Source organism: Staurois parvus, unplaced genomic scaffold (assembly GCF_062004578.1).
Source record: "Staurois parvus isolate SC_StPar_1 unplaced genomic scaffold, SC_StPar_1.0 ptg000027l, whole genome shotgun sequence".
NCBI lineage: Eukaryota > Metazoa > Chordata > Amphibia > Anura > Ranidae > Staurois > Staurois parvus.
Window position 1 is genome coordinate 124,979 of NW_028317823.1, and position 16,599 is coordinate 141,577.

At 43.2% G+C, this 16,599-nt stretch overlaps 1 long non-coding RNA gene across 3 annotated transcripts in view; it reads left to right on the forward strand.

The window, feature by feature from the left end:
- Positions 1 to 296: 296 nt before the first annotated feature.
- The window catches only part of LOC149471135 (uncharacterized), a 90,175-nt gene continuing 73,872 nt past the window's right edge, over positions 297 to 16,599 (forward strand). The window contains exon 1 of one of the 3 annotated variants that reach the window (XR_016307224.1): positions 297 to 450. This is a non-coding gene — a long non-coding RNA (uncharacterized LOC149471135). Of the gene's footprint in view, positions 473 to 16,599 lie in introns of all 3 variants that reach the window. The other 2 variants (XR_016307219.1, XR_016307226.1) reach the window with 2 other exon arrangements.

Below are 16,599 nucleotides of genomic sequence, written 5' to 3' on the forward strand. Positions count from 1 at the left end.
TTAATTTGGGTGCAGCGTTGCATGACCATGCAATTGTCAAGTAAAGTAAGGCAGCGAAGTATTTAAAAAAAATGGCTTGGTCAGGAAGGGGGGTAAATCCTCTGGAGGGCAAGAGGGTACTTTAAAAAAAATGTGAGGGTGAAATGTGAGGTGGAGCAGGCAGTGTATGGATAGAGATGGCTGTGTCCATGCTGTACTATGCTCCTGCTGGGGCACACAACAGGTTAACCTGCAGGACTGAGTAGGAGTGGGCGGGGCCTCTCCTAACGCAGCCACGTCAGCCTTGCACTGTGTGACATGAATAAAGTTTAAACAATTTGAACGGCGCGCTGCGCCTGCTGGGAGTTGTAGTCTGCGGCTGATCCGCTCACGGGCTGCAGGCTGGCACCGAGCTGAGCGCAGGACGAGGGGAGCCATCCAGCCGGGGACGGACGGAGCTGTCGGAGGGAGGTAATGCTGCTACATGGGAGAGGTGTGTGCACACAGACGGCGGGGATGGTGTGTGATCGGGGGGGATGGGGTCGGTGCTGGGTCGGGGAGGGGATCGGACAGGAACGGAGTGCGGGGTCCGGTGTAGTTGTGGGAAAGTTATTGGGAGTGACACCCCGCACCCCCTCCCCTCCCCCGCCTCATCTGCTGTACAGGAGAAGTGCGGGGAGAACTTTGCTGGGCTCTGATTGGCTGATGGGGTTTGGTAGCCTGCAGAGCTCTTCCTTAACTTTTAATTCTCCTTAATCCTGGAGAATCATCAGATCCGACCCGATTCCCTATACATGTACAATATAAATCACTCGTGTGCGCTGATTGGCACAGGTCTGACGCAAAGGCACAGAAAAGAAAAAAAAAAAGATCTCTGCGCATTCTAGCATAGCGTAGGCGCGCATCAACGCAACACGCTTCAGGCTTCGTTCACACTTATCACGTTGCAGGCGAAATGGCGTGTTTTCCAACAACGCACCGGACACATGGTGACTCCCCCTACTCCCCATGCATCTTCCTAATACGCGCACCAAAATGCATGGCGGCCTTTTTTGCAACATTGTCACGTATAGGGCGAGCCATTGAAACTAACGGGCAGCCCTAAACGCAAGGCATGAGAGTGCGCAAAAAAAGCGCGTACACGCAGCTGTTGATTTGAAATATAAAGTATTTTAACTCTTGATTTGACCAGTACAGGAAAAACAATGCTTGTCAACGCTCGTCCGTCTTCTGTATAGTGAGCAAGCCCTATGGCCAGGTTCACTACTGCGTTCTGGGAGCGTGTGCAAAATTGTGCACCTCCCCGTCATGCGCAAAAATTCACTGCTCTTTTACAGACACGTTAAAGTGTTTCTAAACCCAGGACCCTGCATTCACTATATCTGCTCTCCCCGGACCCTGCATTCACTATATCTGCTCTCCCCGGACCCTGCATCCACTATATCTGCTCTCCCCGGACCCTGCATTCACTATATCTGCTCTCCCCGGACCCTGCATTCACTATATCTGCTCTCCCCGGACCCTGCATTCACTATAACTGCTCTCCCCGGACCCTGCATTCACCAGATCCGGTCCCCCTGGACCCTGCATTCACCAGATCCAGTCCCCCTGGACCCTGCATTCACCAGATCCGGTCCCCCTGGACCCTGCATTCACCAGATCCGGTCCCCCTGGACCCTGCATTCACCAGATCCGGTCCCCCTGGACCCTGCATTCACTATATCCGCTCTCCCCGGACCCTGCATTCACTATATCCGCTCTCCCCGGACCCTGCATTCACTATATCCGCTCTCCCCGGACCCTGCATTCACTATATCCGCTCTCCCCGGACCCTGCATTCACTATATCTGGTCTCCCAGGATCCTGCATTCATTATATCTGATCTCCCACAGTACACAGGACATGGAAATGCAATTATCTTAGTACATATAAACTGCTAAAATATCTTTTCTCATCAGCAGTTACAGCAGTCTTGTGACTTCTATCAGTGTCCAGCTGAGCACTGGTTAAAGCTTGTAGGAGGGTGTTTTCATTCTCCTCTGACTGTCCTATGAGGCTGCATGACCCTTGACCCTGTGTCTGGACAGTGCTGATTGACCCTGTGCTGATCACATGCACTCTCCCAAGAAAAAAAAAAAACTCTAGCAATCCACACCAGAGTGCTCCCAAGGTTTTGTTCTATCAGCAGATTGATTTGGGGAGAAGACAGCCTTTTAACACAATGCAGAGGATTATTTATTAGTATAGGTACTTATATAGCACCATCAATTTACACAGCGCTTTACACACACACACACACACACACACACACACACACATCTATCTATCTATCTATCTATCTATCTATCTATCTATCTATCTATCTATCTATCTATCTCTAGTGCATTCACATCAGTCCGTAACCCTCAAGGAGTGTACAATCTCAGGTCCCTAACTTACATTCATACACATACTAGGGCCAATTTAGACAGGATCCAATTAACCTACCAGCATGTCTTTGGAGTGTGGGAGGAAACCGGAGTACCTGGAGGAAACCCACGCAAGCACAGGGAGAACATGCAAACTCCAGGTGGGTGGTGCCGTGGTTGGGATTTGAACCAACGACCCTAGTACTGCCAGGTGGAAGGGCTATTCTTTTAGCCACTGTGCTGCCCGACCCCAGAGGTTCCACAGTGAGTATAACAAGCATGCTTTACTGCATATACAGACTGATTGTACTGTTGTGGGTTTAGTAACACTTTAATTCTTATTGACACCCCCATGCATCTTGGTAACATGCGTCAAAGGCACAGCACTCTTTTTGCACATTTCTCAAACATAGGACAGCCCACTGAAATTTCTAGGCAGCCCTAAACATGATGCATGGAGGATGTACTAAAGCGCATGCGCTCTGCCGCAGCTCCATGGTGTGCAGCCTTTGGGCCCCAATCATTCATGTGAATGGTGCGTGAACGGGCTTTTTTTGGTGTTTTTCACAGAAGCGTAGGGCAGAGCTGGCCTACGAATGACAAACGCGCCAATCATGCTCCTGTGACTTTTTGGGTGTTGAGCTTTGGCCTAATGGTGAGTAGAATTAAGGGTCAGAATTAAGGGTCAGAAGTTGTGTAAATTATATGGGGGGCTCACCTTCTTCAAAAATCTGATCTGTATAATTTTCTCCTTCCTTCCTTTTTCTCCTTCCTTCCTTTCTTTTTTCTCCTTCCTTTCTGCCTTCCTTCCTTTTTTCTTCCTTCCTTCCTGCCTTCCTTCCTTTTTTCCTTCCTTCCTTCCTTCCTTCCTTCCTGCCTTCCTTCCTTTCTTTCTTTCTTTCTTTCTTTCTTTCTTTCCTTTCCTTTCCTTCTCTTTCTTTCTTTCTTTCTTTCTTTCTTTCTTTCTTTCTTTCTTTCCTTTCCTTTCCTTTCCTTTCCTTTCGTTCCTTTCCTTCCCTTTCCTTCCCTTTCTTTCCTTCCTTTTTCTCCTTCCTTTTTTTTTCTCCTCCCTTCCTTTCTCCTTCCTTCCTTCTTTCCTTTTTCTCCTTCCTTCCTTACTTTTTTTACCTTCCTTCCTTCTTTTTACCTTCCTTTTTCTTCTTCCTTCCCTTTTTCTTCCTTCCTTTTTTCTTCTTCCTTCCTTTTTTCTCCTTCCTTCCTTCCTTTTTTCTCCTTCCTTCCTTCCTTTTTTCTCCTTCCTTCCTTCCTTTTTTCTCCTTCCTTCCTTCCTTTTTTCTCCTTCCTTCCTTGCTTTTTCTTCCTTCCTTGCTTTTTCTTCCTTCCTTTTTCTTCTTCCTTTTTTCCTTTTTTTCTCCTTCCTTTCTTCCCTTCCATTTTCTCCTTCCTTTCTTCCCTTCCTTTTTCTCCTTCCTTTCTTCCCTTCCTTTTTCTCCTTCCTTTCTTCCCTTCCTTTTTCTCCTTCCTTTCTTCCCTTCCTTTTTCTCCTTCCTTTCTTTCCTTCCTTTTTCTCCTTCCTTTCTTCCCTTCCTTTTTCTCCTTCCTTTCTTCCCTTCCTTCCTCCCTTTTTTTGCCCCCCTTTTTTTTTCTCCTTCCTTCCTTTTTTTTCTCCTTCCTTCCTTTTTTTTCCTCCTCCCTTCCTTTTTTTTCCTCCTCCCTTCCTTTTTTTTCCTCCTCCCTTCCTTTTTTTCCTCCTCCCTTCCTTTTTTTTCCTCCTCCCTTCCTTTTTTTTCCTCCTTCCTTCCTTCCTTCTTTTTACCTTCCTTTTTCTTCTTCCTTCCTTTTTTCTCCTTCCTTCCTTTTTTCTCCTTCCTTCCTTCCTTTTTTTCTCCTTCCTTCCTTCCTTTTTTCTCCTTCCTTCCTTCCATTTTTCTGCTTCCTTGCTTTTTCTTCCTTCCTTGCTTCCTTCCTTCCTTTTTTCTTCTTCCTTTCTTCCTTTTTCTTCTTCCTTTCTTCCCTTCCTTTTTCTCCTTCCTTTCTTCCCTTCCTTTTTCTCCTTCCTTTCTTCCCTTCCTTTTTCTCCTTCCTTTCTTCCCTTCCTTCCTCCCTTTTTTTGCCCCCCTTTTTTTTTCTCCTTCCTTCCTTCCTTTTTTTTTCTCCTTCCTTCCTTTTTTTTCTCCTTCCTTCCTTCCTTTTTTTTCTCCATCCTTCCTTTTTTTTTCTCCTTCTTTCCTTCCTTCCTATTTCTCCATTTTTTTTTCCTTCCTTTTTTTTTCTCCTTCCTCCCTTCCTTCCTTTTTCTACTTCCTTCCTTTCTTTTTTCTCCTTCCTTCCTTTTTTCTCCTTTCTTTTTTTTTCTTCCTTCCTTCCTCCCTTTTTCTCCTTCCTTCCTTCCTTTTTTCTTCTTTCTTCCTTCCTTTTTTTTCTTTCCTTTCTTCCTCCCTTTTTTCGCCTCCCTTTTTTTTTCACCTTCCTTCCTTCCTTTTTTTGCCTGCCTTCCTTCCTTTTTTCCTCATTCCTTCCTTTTTTTTCTCCATTTTTTTCCTCATTCCTTCCTTTTTTTTTCCTTTTCCCTTCCTTCCTTTTTTTTTCCTTTTTCCCTTCCTTCTTTTTTTTCCTTTTTTCTTCCTTCCTTTTTTTTTTTTTTTTCTTTTTTCTTTTTCCTTCCTTCCTTTTTCTCCTTTCTTTCTTTCTTTCTTCCTTCCAGGTTTTCTCCTTCCTTTTTTCTCCTTCCTTCCTTCCTTCGTTTTTTCTCCTTCCTTCCTTCGTTTTTTCTCCTTCCTTCCTTCCTTTTTTTCTCCTTCCTTCCTTCTTTCCTTTTTCTCCTTCCTTCCTTTTTCTCCTTCCTTCCTTCCTTTTTCTCCTTCCTTCCTTCCTTTTTCTCCTTCCTTCCTTCCTTTTTCTCCTTCCTTCCTTCCTTTTTCTCCTTCCTTCCTTCCTTTTTCTCCTTCCTTCCTTTTTCTCCTTCCTTCCTTTTTCTCCTTCCTTCCTTCCCTTTCCTTCCTTCCTTCCTTTTTTTCCTTCCTTCCCTTTTCTCCTTCCTTCCTTTTTTTCCTTCCTTCCTTCCCTTTTCTCCTTCCTTCCTTTTCTCCTTCCTTCCTTTTTTCCTTCCTTCCTTCCTTTTTTCCTTCCTTCCTTCCTTCCTTTTTCCTTCCTTCCTTCCTTCCTTCCTTCCTTCCTTCCTTCCTTTTTCTCCTTCCTTCCTTCCTTTTTCTCCTTCCTTCCTTCTTTCCTTTTTCTCCTTCCTTCCTTCTTTCCTTTTTCTCCTTCCTTCCCTCTTTCCTTTTTCTCCTTCCTTCCCTCTTTCCTTTTTCTCCTTCCTTCCCTCTTTCCTTTTTCTCCTTCCTTCCCTCTTGCCTTTTTCTCCTTCCTTCCCTTTTCTCCTTCCTTCCCTTTTTTCCTTCCTTCCTTCCCTTTTCTCCTTCCTTCCTTTTTTTCCTTCCTTCCTTCCTTTTTTTCCTTCCTTCCTTCCCTTTTCTCCTTTCTTCCTTCCTTTTTCTCCTTCCTTCCTTCCTTCCTTCCTTTTTCTCCTTCCTTCCTTCCTTCCTTTTTCTCCTTCCTTCCTTCCTTCCTTTTTCTCCTTCCTTCCTTCCTTCCTTTTTCTCCTTCCTTCCTTCCTTCCTTTTTCGCCTTCCTTCCTTCCTTCCTTCCTTCCTTTTTCTCCTTCCTTCCTTCCTTCCTTCCTTTTTCTCCTTCCTTCCTTCCTTTTTCTCCTTCCTTCCTTCCTTTTTCTCCTTCCTTCCTTCCTTTTTCCCCTTCCTTCCTTTTTCTCCTTCCTTCCTTCCTTCCTTCCTTTTTCTCCTTTCTTCCTTCCTTCCTTCCTTTTTCTCCTTTCTTCCTTCCTTCCTTCCTTTTTCTTTCTTCCTTTTTCTCCTTTCTTTCTTCCTTTTTCTCCTTTCTTTCTTCCTTTTTCTCCTTTCTTCCTTTTTCTCCTTTCTTCCTTTTTCTCCTTTCTTCCTTCCTTCCTTCCTTCCTTCCTTTTTCTCCTTCCTTCCTTCCTTCCTTCCTTCCTTCCTTTTTCTCCTTCCTTCCTTTTTCTTCCTTCCTTCCTTCCTTTTTCTCTTTTCTTCCTTCCTTCCTTTTTCTCTTTTCTTCCTTCCTTCCTTCCTTTTTCTCTTTTCTTTCTTCCTTCCTTCCTTTTTCTCTTTTCTTTCTTCCTTCCTTCCTTTTTCTCCTTCTTCCTTTTTTTCTCCTTTCTTCCTTCATTCCTTCCTTCCTTTTTCTCCTTTCTTTCTTCCTTCCTTTTTTTTCTCCTTTCTTTCCTTCCTTCCTTTTTCTCCTTCCTCCTGTCCTTTATTTTTTTCCCTCATTTTTTTTTTTTTTTTAAATTTCTCTCTCTACCCACCACTGGAATTAACTTAAAAAACATTATGTGCCTGATTGTTATCAGCTCACTGGATTTATGCTCGGCTTAATGGGCATTTTGTGCACTTATTGATCAGCTAAAACAATTCCAAGGATTTTAACAAACCTTGTCGCAGATTCCTACCTGTTTCTGCTCTGAAGGAATAGTTCTTTGTTTGACTATGTCCTCTGCGCATTGATTTTAAGTGACCTATTAATTTTAATCGCTGGTGCGATTTTCTGCGATCAGATGAGAAACGTTTCAGTGTCTGCATCCCTTTAGCAGTTTTTAACCCTTGGAGAGTATCTCACTGAAATTGACATTTTTGTTGCAGAGGATTCCTAAAACCTGACATGTATCTTAGTGCAGCTTTCTTTACACAAGCTGGAAACAACCTTCTTGAAGGTACACGAACGGTGTACTGAGCGCCTCCAGGTAGTCATATCGCATTGAATTTTACAGTAAATTGCAGCATTGCAGATTGAAACGGGAAGGGAATTTTTAATAATGTCATATCACGATAGGACTTGTGTCACAATTGTATATGCTATATTATACATGTGTGTGTGTACATGTGTATGTATATGTATATGTGTGTGTGTGTGTGTGTGTGTGTGTGTGTGTATATATATGTATATATATCAGGGGCGGACTGACAACTCATGGGGCCCCCGGGCAATAGGGGATCATGGGGCCCCTGTGTCCTTGGCCAAACTCAAAAGAGCCTATGAAAAAGGTACCAGGGGCATCTCATGGTACCCCGTACTGGCCCCGGGCCCACGGCTGTGCCCAAGTTTCCAAATGGTCAGTCCACCCCTGATAGATAGATAGATAGATAGATAGATAGATACACATACATACATACATACATTTTTTATTTTTTTCCATGAAAGTGGAGTCATCTTTTTTAACATTCAATTTTGGAATGAATGGGCTTTACTGAATGAAATCTACATGTTAGAGATTCATTTGTTCAAGAAACAATTTCCCCACAAATTTTCTTGCCGCTGTGGTCAAAAACAAATGTCAATTTGACCCCACTAAGGATTAGAAAATGAAAACATTTTCTTAAAATTATTTTTTTTTTAACAACATTCCAAGGGTGTATAAGCCAGCTTTAGATCACAGTACCTTGTTTCCTCACTATGAGGTTCACCACCCCCATGGTTGTAGTCCTGTACAACCCTCAAATTATTTCCTATGTGATTCTACTCCTTTCTACCTGAATTTTCAAAATATTTCTGCAACTTGATGTCACTTGAATGTGACTTCTGTAACCTACACTTATATAGGCATTGTATTGTCCTTTTCATTCAAATCTCAATAAACCTTTATTACAAATGAGCGCTCGTTTAGCGTGACCCACCATTAAGCTCAGGATGTGGAGTAAGACTTTTGAGATAAATTCAGACCTGACATTTGTCTATCGGCTTTGGCCAGCTGGAGGCTGATGTTGTCATATCTGCGTGGTCTGATGAAACATGGAATACTGCACAGCCCACCACTACATAGAACTGAATACATTCATAAAAATTACTTTAACCACTTGATCTCTGGAAGGTTTTACCCTTTTTTTTGCTATTCAGAACTGTTCTAATTTAATTGGCAATTGCATGACCATGCAACACTGCATCCAAATGAAGTTTATATAATTTTTCTTCACACTTAGGCTCCATGCACACAAGCATTTTTTAAAGCTCCAAGAAGCAACAATTGTTATCCTATGCGTCCATACACACTATTTTAGGCTAGTAGTATTTTTCAAGCTTCTGAATTTAGGAGCAAAAAAAAAATTGTTTTTAGTAGCGTTTTTTATGGCAGAAAAAAATGCTAAACGCTACTAAAATGCTTCCCCCCCCCATATGTACTGTAAAAATGCTTATAATACACTAAAACGCTACTAAAAACTCTATTATCAGCACTTTTTTATCCAGCGATTTTTGAGCTTAATTAAAAAAACTAAATAAAAAAACACTAGTGTGAATGGAGCCAAATAGAGCTTTTTTTATGGTGGTGTATAATCGCCACTGAGTTTTATTTTCATTTATATAAAGGAAAGAAAAACAGAGTATTTAAATTTTTGTTTATATATATATATATATATATATATATATATATATATATATATATATATATTACAGTGGGGATCGAAAGTTTGGGCACCCCAGCTAAAAATTTGTATTAATGTGCATAAAGAAGCCAAGGAAAGATGGAAAAATCTCCAAAAGGCATCAAATTACAGATTAGACATTCTTATAATATGTCAACAAAAGTTAGATTTTATTTCCATCATTTACACTTTCAAAATAACAGAAAACAAAAAAATGGCGTCTGCAAACGTTTGGGCACCCTGCAGAATTAATAGCATGCACTGCCCCCTTTGCAAAGCTGAGACCTGCCAGTGTCATGGATTGTTCTCAATCATCGTCTGGGAAGACCAGGTTATGTCAATCTCAAAGGTTTTAAATGCCCAGACTCATCTGACCTTGCCCCAACAATCAGCACCATGGGTTCTTCTAAGCAGTTGTCTAGAAAACTGAAACTGAAAATAGTTGACGCTCACAAAGCTGGAGAAGGCTATAAGAAGATAGCAAAGCGTTTTCAGATGTCAATATCCTCTGTTCGGAATGTAATTAAGAAATGGCAGTCATCAGGAACAGTGGAAGTTAAAGCAAGATCTGGAAGACCAAGAAAAATATCAGACAGAACAGCTCGCAGGATTGTGAGAAAAACAATTCAAAACCCACGTTTGACTGCACGGTCCCTCCAGAAAGATCTGGCAGACACTGGAGTTGTGGTACACTATTCCACTATAAGGAGATGCTTGTACAAATATAGTCTTCATGGAAGAGTCATCAGAAGAAAACCTTTTCTACGTTCTCACCACAAAAATCATCGTTTGAACTTTGCAAATGAACATATAGACAAGCCTGATGCATTTTGGAAACAAGTTCTGTGGACCGATGAGGTTAAAATTGAACTTTTTGGCCGGAATGAGCAAAGGTACGTTTGGAGAAGAAGGGGCACAGAATTTAATGAAAAGAACCTCTGTCCAACTGTTAAGTATGGGGTTGGATCAATCATGCTTTGGGGTTGTGTTGCAGCCAGTGGTACAGGGAACATCTCATGAGTAGAAGGAAAAATGGATTCAATAAAATTTCAGCAAATTTTGGATGGTAACTTGATGCCATCTGTGAAAAAGCTGAAGTTAAAGAGAGGATGGCTTCTACAAATGGATAATGATCCTAAACACACCTCGAAATCCACGGGGGATTACATCAAGAGGCGTAAACTGAAGGTTTTGCCATGGCCTTCACAATCTCCTGACCTCAACATAATTGAAAATCTATGGATAGACCTTAAAAGAGCAGTGCGTGACAGACAGCCCAGAAATCTCAAAGAACTGGAAGACTTTTGTAAGGAAGAATGGGCAAAGATACCTCAAACAAGAATTGAAAGACTCTTGGCTGGCTACAAAAAGCGTTTACAAGCTGTGATACTTGCCAAAGGGGGCAGTACAAGATATTAACTCTGCAGGGTGCCCAAACTTTTGCAGACGCCATTTTTTTGTTTTCTGTTATTTTGAAAGTGTAAATGATGGAAATAAAATCTAACGTTTGTTGACATATTATAAGAATGTCTAATCTGTAATTTGATGCCTTTTGGAGATTTTTCCATCTTTCCTTGGCTTCTTTATGCACATTAATACAAATTTTTAGCTGGGGTGCCCAAACTTTCGATCCCCACTGTATGTATATATATATATTCTACTTTCTGTTATAAAATACATCCAATCCAATCGCAAATTTAAATTTCTGCATACATTTAGGCCAAAATGTTAAGTGTTTGGTTTGTTTGAAAGTCATAACATCTAAAAACTATGGTGTATATACAGTGAAGGAAATAAGTATTTTGATCCCCTGCTGAAAAAATGACCAGTCTAAAAATCGAATGGTAGGTGTATTGTAACCCTGAGAGACAGAATAGCAACAAAAAATTCAAAAGAAAGGACCTCCGTGATCCAGCGGTGTGACGTCACGGTGTGCAGGCTCCTCCTTCGTGACGTCACGCCCCCGGATCATGGAGGTCCAGTGGCCATATTGGAACTCCAGCTGATCAGTTTACTCAGCAGCTTTATGCTGCATGTATTACCTACTCTTGCCTATGTATGTGGATATATGGCCTTTTAACCTAGAATACCATTAAAGTCATACCTAATTACTACACTATGGGCATATTCCCTTTTTGCTCTGCACCGAGCGCTTAATCCCCCAGCAACTCCTTGGTGACCATCCCAGAGCCTGGTAGAGGTTTATTCACTGTGTCACAGCCTGTCCTTAAAGGGGACCTCTGACTGACTACCATCCTATAATCCAGATGAAGGCCACCTAACTCAGGCTGCATACGGTACCACCTAGAAGGGATTCCTGGCAGACCATCATTTACTGTATACACTGCGCTTTATTAATGCGCATCTGGTGAGTGTGGTGGTATTTTTAGCGCTGCACAATTATCTTTATTTCTTTGAAGGCATATGGTTTTTCTTTTTAGTGCAATAGCTGCTTCTTTAAGTGCTCGCTGAGTCCTTCTATATAAGTATTTGATCCCCTTCACAAAACATGACTTAGTACTTGGTGGCAAATCCCTTTTTGGCAATTTCAGATGTCAGACATTTCCTGTAGTTGGCCACCAGATTTGCACACATCTCAGGAGGGATTTTGGCCCACTCCTCTTGGCAGATCCTCTCCAAGTCATTGAGGTTTGGTGGCTGACATTTGGCACCTCGAACTTTCAGCTCCCTGCACAGATTTTCAATCGGATTAAGGTCTGGAGACTGGCTAGGCCACTTCAGGACCTTAATGTGCTTCTTCTTGAGCCACTCCTTTGTTGCCTTGGCCGTGTGTTTTGGGTCATTGTCATGCTGGAACACCCATCCACGACCCATTTTCAATGCCCTGGCTGAGGAAGAAGGTTCTCACTCAAGATTTGACGGTACATTTCCCCGTCCATTGTCCCTTTTTGATGCGGTGCAGTTGTCCTGTCCCCTTATCAGAAAAACACCCCCAAAGCAGAATGTTTCCACCAAGTTTGACAGTTGGGATGGTGTTCTTGGGGTCATAGGCAGCATTCCTCCTCCTCCAAACACGGCCAGTTGAGTTGATGCCAAAGAGCTTGATTTTGGTCTCATCTGACCACAACACTTTCAACCAGTCCTCCTCTGCATCATTCAGATGTTCAGTGACAAACTTCAGACGGGCCTGGACATGTGCTTTCTTGAGCAGAGGGACCTTGCGGGCACTGCAGGATTTCAATCCTTGTCGGCATAGTGTGTTACCAATTGTTTTCTTGGTGACTGTGGTCCCAGCTGCCTGGAGATCATTGACAAGATCCTCACGTGTAGTTCTGGGATGATTCCTCACTGTTCTCATGATCATTGACACTCCACGAGGTGAGATCTTGCATGGTGCACCAGACCTAGGGAGACTGACAATTGTTTTGTGTTTCTTCCATTTGCGAATGATTGCACCAACTGTTGTCACCTTCTCACCAAGCTACTTGGCGATATTTTGGTAGCCCAGTCCAGCCTTGTGTAGGTCTACAATCTTGTCCCTGACATCCTTGGACAGCTCTTTGGTCTTTGCCATGGTGGAGAGTTTGGAATCTGAGTGTTTGATTGCTCCTGTGGACAGGTGTCTCTTATACAGGTAACAAAATGAGATTAGCAGCACTAACTTAAATAGACTGCTTCTAATCTCAGCTTGTTACCTGTATGAAAGACAGCTGGTAGCCAGAAATCCTGCTGAATGATAGGGGATCAAATACTTATTTCCCTCATAAACATGCAAATCAGTGCATCATTTGTTAGACATGCATTTCTTTAGAATTTTGTGTTGCTATTCTGTCCCTCTGTGTTACAATACACCTATCATTGGATTTTTAGACCGATCATTTCTGTGTGAGTGATCAAACATTCAAAATCAACAAAGGATCAAATACTTATTTCCTTCACTGTATACTGGAATTTACACAGCTATGACGCTATACTGGTAATGGCAGTGATCACTGACTTATAGTGGGACTGTGATACGGCAATCTGACGCTGGCTGGAAGGGACACTAATGGACTAACTGACACTAATACAGTGATCAATGCTAATACTGTACAGTGTACTAATGACAATGGCTGCTGATCTGTGTAGAGCCCTGTGTGTTTGCAAACACAGGGCTCTGCACTGTGACTTGCTACAGCCGATCAGCAGGTCTTGGCGATAAATCATTGGCTGGGACCTGCTGACAAAATTCTGCTGTAGCCAGTGACTGCGGGGGTTAGCAGTGGGTGCGCCCATGCGTGCCCCTAACCCAGAACAGACTGGATGACGTACATAGGCTGGTTCACGTATATCTGTGCCGCCTGCAGTAGATGTACTGTGGGCAGGCTGGGAGCAGTTAACCAAAAGGGGATCGATGTCCTTTTTAAAGGTTGCTTGATGTATGTAATTTCCTTAGGTCCAGTCCCAAAGAATTGATCTCTTTTTACACTTGTGGCCAAGGGGCGGTACAAACAGGCGATTGAGCCTATTTTTACCTCCTCTTTTAAACTGTAAAGGAAGGCTGATGGGGATGTACACAGGCCACGGCAAAAGCGATCCCCCCTTCTTGATTAGAGGACAGGACTGCTGCCAAATGCAACCCATCCAAGTAAACTGATCGATGCTTGCAGTGTGGTGGTTCAGTATTTACAGGGTTAAAAGAGGTGCTAAGGAGGCAACATATCACCTCCCAGCCACCTGTCCAATGCCTCTGAAAAGCGAGCCACTGCAGATTGCTTTCCAAAGTGCAGCAAGTGTAAACTTATGGAGGCCCTAGATGGATGGAAAATTCGAGCAGACAGTTGAATGAAATTTTCACATGGTCGTTCAATAACACATTTGATTCTGCACTCACTGAGTCAAAAAATTTAGAACGAACATCCATACTTTTTCTTTCTGTCTCAAAGCATGGCCTACTGACAAAGTATGACCTGATAGACGTTTTCCATCTGTCGAATAACCTGCTCGCCATTAGAAAATCGCTTGTGCAAAGAAAATTTGCCAGTGTGACTTCATTTTTTTTTCGATTGCAAAGTGGAAACTGATGAGCAAAATAAACACATTAATCATTGGAATAATAAGCGATTGTTCCGACAACAAAAAATGTTGCTATATTTTCCATATATGGCCACCTTTAGCCTAATAGTCGTCATCTCAAAATCTGAGCTTTTAATCCCCATTCACACTCAGCAGGAGTATAGCCCGGCGATTTAAAGTGATTGTAAACCTCAGACATTACTATTATTATTATTATACAGTATTTAAAAAGCGCCAATAGTTCACTCAGCGCTGTACATTACAAAGGGGGACAGAACATGTGACAGAACAATACCAATACAATGCAAAACATGAGGGGATTGAGGGCCCTGCTCTTTCGAGCTTACAATCTAGGAGGGAGGGGATGGTGGCACAGGAGGAGATAGCTGTGGGGGATGGAGTGGTAGGAAGAGTGGAGGAGGTCGGCAAGTTAGCAGGGGGTGGGGTAGGCTTCCCTGAAGAGATGGGTTTTCAGGGTGCGCCTAAAGGAGAGGAGAGTAGGTGATAATCTGATGGGTTGGGGCAGGGAGTTCCAGAGGATGGGTGACACCCTGGAGAAGTCCTGGAGGCGGGCATGGGAGGAGGAGACCAGGGAACTAGAGAGAAGGAGGTCTTGTGAGGAGCTGAGTGTGCGTGCTGGGCGGTACTTGGATATTAGGTCAGTGATGTAGTTCGGGGCAGTATGGTGGACAGTTTTGTATGTTAGTGTTAGGATTTTAAATTTGATCCGTTGCGCAATCTGAAGCCAGTGGAGGGATTGGCAGAGGGGGGTGGCGGAGACGGAGCGGTTGGAAAGGTGAATGAGTCTGGCTGCCGTATTCAGCATCGACTGAAGCGGGGATTGCCAGCGGCGAGGCAGGCCAGTGAGGAGGGAGTTGCAGTAGTCGAGTCGTGATATGATGAGGGAGTGGATGAGCTGTTTAGTGGTTTCTGGGGTTAGGAACGTGCGGATTTTGGCGATGTTGCGGAGGTGGAGTCTGCACGAGTTTGTTAAAGATTGGACTTGGGGCTGGAAGGATAGGTTGGAGGCCAGAATGACACCAAGTACTCTGGCCTGCGGGGCGGGTTTGATGGTGGCGTTGTTGGATGTGACGGAGAAGTCAATGGGGGGGGTGTCAGGGCTGGGGGGAAGACAAGAAACTCGGTTTTGGAGAGGTTCAGTTTAAGGAAGTGGAGCGACATCCAGTCTGATATGTCGCTCAGTAGGTGTGTGATTCGGGCAGATACCGAGGGGGTGAGGTGGGGGGTTGAGAGATAGATTTGTGTGTCGTCGGCATATAGGTGGTAGTTGAAGCCGTGAGAGTGTATGAGTTGGCCAAGGGAGGAGGTGTAGATGGAGAAGAGAAGGGGCTTTTTGTACAGTTTTTGTAGCTGCTGACTTTTATTTTTTACAGCGTGAGTGGAACTCAACTTTATCTGCAGCTCGGCAATACAGCCTGGTCACCTCCCTTTCCCCAGCCTGTGACTGGACAGTGAAGGAGCTTCTACAGGCTGATGGGCTCAGCGCACTTCTGCCTCCTCCAGTCAGCGTGTCCCTAGTTGGTATATTTGCATTTAGCACACCTGACTGGCTTATACTTCCTCCACCCCCCCAGTCTAGCTGCTGCTGTACAAAGGGTGACAAGTCACTGACACAAATCCAAATTCAGGTACTTACAATAGTTGCATATAAAATACCTTTTTATTGATTTTTTTTTTTAAATGTACAACAGCCTAACCCTAGGTTCACACCGACGTGTTTTCTGCAACGTTTTGCAGAAACACAGTGCAGCCCATTTAACATGATTTCCTATGGGACGTGTTCACATCTCAGCGTTTTCACCTGGTGCGTTTTTTTGGAAAGGGTCAGGGATTTTTTTTAACGCAAAAAGTTGCATTTTTGGTTCTATAGACTTCAATGCAAACACTGCAGAAAAGCATTTATTGCGTTTTTTGCTGTGTTTTGCGGTTAAAATCTGCCTAGCTACAAAAGAAAAATAAAAGCTGCAAAATGTGTCAAAAATGCACTGCAGAAATGGATCAAACGCAAACTGAATAGATGTGAACCTAGCTTTACATCGGGTGCGATTTGCATGCCATGTGACTTGCAAATTGTATGTGAAGTCGCACCCTATTGTCCGCTATTAATGCGGTCATATCGGTGCTGTTCTGACTTGGTCAGAGCCGCGCCAATTTCTAAATTAGTGGATGTATTTTTTTTTGTTGCGATTTGCATAGACATCTGTGTCAGACGTCTTGTAAATTGCAACTGAAATTGGCAGGTCACCCAATTTGGAAATCGTGCGACTTCACTGTGAGTCGCACGATTTCAAAATTGGTTTTGATCTGACCGGAGGGTCTTAATCAGTATTCTTGTATCATGTTGGAGTTCAGCGTTAACCTGTTTCCTTCCAGTCCTGTTGCAGTCGGTCTCACACCATACAGATTCTGCCATCGATTCCTTGCTTCTGGTTGTCAGAACTGAATGTAGATTTTCAAGTGTAATATTTCAAAGCTGTATGGGCGGAAATTGCCATAAAAACGGTGTTTATGTCTGCTATTTATACAGTTCCAGCATATTATGCAGTAATACCCTGAATACTTATCCCTTGAAGGAGCTTACGGTCTACAGATCTATACACGCCGCAGTCAGTTTTTATCTGCAGCTAAATGAAGGGGATGTAACATTGACATACATTACGTTCAATGATTTTCTTGTCGTCTGCCTAAGGCTGGCCATACTTTATTAGATTTCCCACGTTCAGCCCTGCTGACAGTGTGGATGGAAGTATCTCCCACTGCTG